The 5,992-nt window shown below is 34.2% G+C and overlaps 1 long non-coding RNA gene across 1 annotated transcript in view; it reads left to right on the top strand.

The window, feature by feature from the left end:
- Window positions 1-326: 326 nt before the first annotated feature.
- Window positions 327-5,992, top strand: part of LOC118762278 — a 17,369-nt gene continuing 11,703 nt past the window's right edge. Inside the window, exon 1 of the long non-coding RNA XR_004998031.1 lies at window positions 327-337. This is a non-coding gene — a long non-coding RNA (uncharacterized LOC118762278). The remainder of the gene's footprint in view (window positions 338-5,992) is intronic.

Genomic DNA, 5,992 nt, shown 5'->3' with positions numbered 1-5,992 from the left:
CAATTATACACACTAGAATAATACATAACTAACCCAAATATACAGAACATATTAAAAATCACCAACAAACCACCATCACAAATGAAACCTACACCCATACAATGACAAAACTCCCCCCTCTATACCCAATTTACACCCACATAGCAATCCCAATATATTCATCCATACATGGACGCACGTGCGTGAAGCACATGCACACAATAAATACGTACAACCCCCCAATACACACTCATATACATACGTATCAAGCTCGACATCCACAGCAATACGCTTACACCCACTCACACCCAGATGGGTGAATTGCACAACCAGGGAACGCACACACACACACGTGTGCGTATTTTGATTGTGCAACTCGCCCATATGCATGTATGCGGGCGCGATTACATTGTTGCACATATCGAGCCCAACTAGCATGCATATGTACATGTGAGGGGGTACACGTACATGCCGTGCGCGTGTACCCCCTGCATTTATACCCGTGCGTGAATATACACATGGAGACTACCACACAGGTACAAATGTGTATAGTAATGGGAGCCCCATCACTACACTCAATGTATACTCTCACCCATCCGCACGGATTGAAAGCGAATCTCCGGTGTATATGTTGAGGCTTATATGTAGCGCTGTGGAGTTGAACGTCGTTGAAATTGTGAATGAATGGGTGGAGTTGGGAATTGTAACCGGGTGGTGGGCTAGCGTTGCTTGGAATTGGGAATGGAATAGTGTAGTAGTAAGGCAGGCATCGAGAATAGATTTGGGTTACTGCAAGTTGTTTGTTAGAGCTGCTAAGATGAGCTAAAGCTCATAATTGTATATAATAATTTATTATGGTAGTTTTATTAAAGAATCCATTCATAATAAATTTTTTTTAAGTAGTGTTGGTTTGCCACGTGGATATAGTTTTTAGTTCCATTTATTCTATTTCTCCATTCATAATTTTAAATGACGTTTACTTTCCATGGCGCGTATTCTTTTTTTACATAAGTTATATTTCTATGGTAACGTAATTTTGGTTTGGTTTTTTTAACGGCTAAGAATTTAATTTCACTTCATAATTTGAAACTGACTTGCAAGTATGTATTTTATTTCTCCTTATGTCATATTGTTTTTTTGATATTCTGGTTAATTACGATGTATTTAATGTTGGTTTTTATTGGAGTGTTTATGTATATGAGATTGTGTGTGAGTTTTTAGTTGTATAATTTATTTATCTGTATGAGTGTGGGTGTGTAAATATTGTTGTATATATCGAGTTTAGTGAGTATGTATATGCGTATATGTGAGGGAGTATATGTATCTGTTGTGTGTGTGTGTTTTGCGTGTGTGTGTGTTTGTGTGTGAATGTGTATATGGGTTTGTTATTTAGGTTTTGGGATGTATGTGTTAATTTGTCTGTGTGGGGAGGGAGTGGGTTTTTGGTGTACATTGAGGTTTATAAGTTAGTATAGGTATGTGTATAAGTCGTGGGTCTGTGGTTTACGTGTGTGTTTTTTGTGTGTGAATGTTTAGGTTAGGGGGATTGCTATATAGGTTTGTTATAGAGTTTAGCAAAGGGAGATTTTATCGTTATATGTTTTTAAGAGTTTTGGTTTATCATGGTTTTTTTTAGGGAATTCGTGGTAATTTGTCTATTTTCGATGTTGGTTGTTTTATTACATTGTTTCATTCATAATTTTTGAGTGGTGTTCGTTTTGCCACGTGAATATTATTTTTAATTCCATTTATTCCATTTCTCCATTCATTATTTTAAAAGATGTTCGTTTCCAGAGCGGTTATACTTTTTATACATATGTTAAGTTCCTTGGTAAAGTAATTTTGTTTGGTGTATATGTTGAGGCTTATATGTACTTGTGGGTGTGTGTGAGTGGGGTGGGTGTTTGTATTTGTTATGGGTGTGTGGTTTACGTGTGTGTATTTGTGTGGGAATGTATAGGTTAAAGGGATTGCTATATAAGTATGTTATAGTGTTTAGTAAAGGGAGGTTTTATCATTTATGTTTTGTGAGTTTTAGCTTATCATGGTAGTTTTATAAAAGAATCCATTCATAATTTTTGTGTTTATTTGTCTGTGTGGGGTTGAGTGGGTTTTTGGAGTATATGTTGAGGTTTATATGTATAGGTATGTGTAAGTGGTGTGGGTATTTGTATATGTCGTGGGTGTGTGGTTTACGTGTGTGTATTTGTGTGTGAATGTTTAGGTTAGGGGGATTGCTATATAGGTATGTTATAGAGTTTAGTAAAGGGAGATTTTATCATTATATGTTTTTATGAGTTTTGGTTTATCATGGTAGGTTTGTTAAGGAATTCGTAGTAATTTGTGTCTATTTGCGATGTCTGTTGTTTTATTGCATTGTTTCATTCATAATTTTTAAGTAGTGTTCGTTTTACCAAGTGAATATAATTTTTAATTCCATTTATTCCATTTCTCCGTTCATAATTTTAAGTGATGTCCGTTTTCTAGAGCGTGAATGTGGGTTGTATGTGTGTGTGTGTGGGAGTATGAATAAGTATTGTGTTGAAGTATTTAGCTATTTTATTTATTTATAGTTGCCTAGACGTTTTTATGTGTATGTATATGGATATATATATAGGGGTGTGATTTAGTGTATGTAGTTAGATATGGTTATATATAATTAGGTATATGTGTATGGGTGTATATATAGTTTATTATTATATTATTATTATTTTTTTGTTTTGTTTTATATTTTATATTTTATATTTTATATTTTATATTTAATTGTTGATAGGTTATTTTAGTTTATATATTGTTTATATATTGATTATATATGGATTATATATAGGTTATATATGGATTATATATTTATATTTTTTCATTCATACTTTAATTATTTTAAAATTATTATTTTTATATTTTAAAATATTGATATTTTAGATTGGAAGTCCACCTGAAGATTGTCGATCAAGACAAGAAACAATTGTAGTGGCGGTTTTTTTGACTATTTATTAAAATTTTATGTATTGATTAAGTCTTTCCTTGTTTGTTTTGCAAAATAGTGGTTTTGTCTCTAATAATATTTTATATATATATATATATATATATATATATATAGAGAGAGAGAGAGAGAGAGAGAGAGAGAGAGAGTGTGTGTGTGTGTGTGTGTGAGTGGTAGTTATTGAGGAGAAAGAGATGGAAGAGGAGGAAAAGAGAGACTAAATTAATGCATTAAACAAAGAGGACAGTCTTTTATTAGTAACTAGCAGTATCGCCCGGCGTTGCTCAGGTTTGTAAGGGAAATAACTATAAAGCATTTTTAGAGAGTTATAGCCAAAAAATAGCCAAAAAATGGAAAAAAATGATGGTAAATTTTTTTTGAGAGTAACAAAAGGTGGAGTTGCGTCCCCTAGACAGTTTGCGGTTTGTGTTTCTGATTCTCGACCCCATGTCGAATTTATCGATTTTTTTCAGAACTGGGGGAACTTTTCAAAATTTTCGCTGGGTTAGTTTTGAATTATGACATTGGGCTATGTGTGTGTCAAGTTTCATCAGAATCGGTTGAAAGCCGTGGTCAGGGTGAGGGTACAAGCAAACAGACACACAGAAACACGCACAGACAAACTGCCGTTTATATAGAGATAGATAGATTTCCGCCTAACTTATTTGTCATATTCACACACATACACATGGACGTGTATAAACGCCATCTTTATTACTGCATACTTCAATTAAATGTTTTATAAGAATGTCTTGTTAACAATAATAATGTCTTGTTAATAATAAGAATGTCTTGTTAACAATCGTTAACAACTTTGTTGTTCAATCAACAACAGCTCATCACATTAATAAATACAAAACAAGACCAAGAGAACATCTACTCTGATCAAAATAGATTTCTTACCAGCCATATTTAATCATTTGGCAGTTTTCTTTATCGTGACAGTGGATATATTTTTTCTTTAGCATTCTCTCTTCCTTCTCTCTCTCTCTCTCTCAATTTCCCCTCTGTCTTTCTGTCACTTTCCATCCTCCCCCTCTCTCCTTCACTGTTTTTATTATTTTCATTTTTTTTTTGTCTTTTTTTTTGCTTTTACTGTTGGTAGTTACATCAAAAAGGTCGATGAAAACGTACAAATCTCATTACTGGACTAAATGTATTTCAATTAGTTTCCTTCGGGTTCAAATAGAACCGGGCTCGACTCTGACTTCCTTCCCTCCAAAGTTGATTATTACCAGTGATGTACATATAGCAAATTGGACAAGATGATGTTTACATCATCTTAAATGTGTGGAACACCATCTTTAATGAAATCTATTTATATATTTTTCAATCATATATCTACACGGAAAGCCGGGTTTGCGACCCAGTTTCGTATTTCCAATCTTTGCACCTTCCTCTCTGTTAATGACATTACACACCTCTCACTGACAATGTCATTTTTGAATTGGGATAATGTATTTATTGAAATGAAGCTCTTGCAAAATCGAAAACACTGTGTTGGCAGTACTATAGTTGGTTATTTTTATTCTAGTAGTGCCGCCAATGTTTCATGGAGTTGGCATATTTTATTTAGAATGCATTCTTTAAATTACAGTGGTAAAAAATTGTATCTTTTGTACTTCACAAATGGACTTATTAAAGTCTTTGTTAATTGGACTTATTAAAATCTAATCATTTCATAGCGTTTAACCCATCTGTTTCCAACAGTGAAATTAAATCGCAGTATAACTGATAGGATCTTTTCAGTTTGAACGGCAGTTTTTAACATAATTTCTAGGTAACTAAAACATTTTAAACTTCGTATACTGGTAGAATGTGTTTATAAAACATCTTTTTCTCTTAGTTTTATTGAGAAAATTCTATAGTTTGTACGATATTTGTTGTTTTTTTTCTTCAATTTCTGCAATTTCAACCAATCAGTGACGTCTATTGAGTTAAAAAGCATTCTGAGTCGTATGAATATGTTCCTCGTTTAAGAAACAGATTGGGTTTATTTACATTTGTGAAGAAAAAAAGATACCCTTCTCCCCACCCCTAACCCTAACTAACCCCCAACTAACCCTAACCCTAAAACATATTGAAATGCAATAGCTCGATACTAGGGTCATAATTATGGGTGACAATTTCATATGACACCGCTAACCCTAACTCTAACCGTAAAAGAGATCGAAATGCAATAGATCGATTCTAAGGTCATAATTATGGGTGACAATTTCATATGACACCGCTAGAAAAAACTGCCGTTCAAACCGAAAAGATCCCTTTGATATGATCGCGAAGATGAAACCTTTCATATTCTTAAATATTTAATAAAATATAGAATGTTTCCGAATCCCGTGCTGCACAACGACTCTTAATGTGAATGAAAAATGAATTACATTTTGTCCAAAAAAGAAAAAAAGTAAGAAATGTTAAGTGTTCCCTGCCGGAAACAAGATTAATTAAATGCTAATTTAATTAGTCTTTGGAATCCAACAGGTTTCATTTTCGGGCGTATCAAGAACAAGTAATCTTAACAGGCAACCCCCTTTCTCTCACTGTCCAAGTTGCGGTATCTATGAGCTGAAATAACACTCTACGACGTTTCCCTGGGATAAATACTGTGGCCGAAAGTGTTTAAACAAGACGCATACATTAAGTATCTGACATCAATAATGTTTACATCATTAGAGCTGATTCCTTAAGGCGGCGAGCTGGCAGAATCGTTAGCACGCCGGGCGAAATGTTTAGCGATATTTCGTCTGCCGCTACGGTCTGAGTTCAAATTCCGCCGAGGTTGACTTTGCCTTTCATCCTTTCAGGGTCGATAAATTAAGTACCAGTTACGCACTGGGGTCGATATAATCAACTTAATCAATTTGTCTGTCCTTGTTTGTCCTCTCTGTCTTTAGCCCCTTGTGGATAGTAAAGAAATAGGTATTTCGTTTGCCGCTACGTTCTGAGTTCAAATTCCGCCGAGGTCGACTTTGCCTTTCATCCTTTCGGGGTCGATAAATTAAGTACCAGTTGCGTACTGTAGTCGATCAAATC

The sequence above is a fragment of the Octopus sinensis genome, linkage group LG2 (genome assembly GCF_006345805.1).
Source record: "Octopus sinensis linkage group LG2, ASM634580v1, whole genome shotgun sequence".
NCBI lineage: Eukaryota > Metazoa > Mollusca > Cephalopoda > Octopoda > Octopodidae > Octopus > Octopus sinensis.
This window is presented reverse-complemented; position numbering and strand designations above follow the sequence as displayed.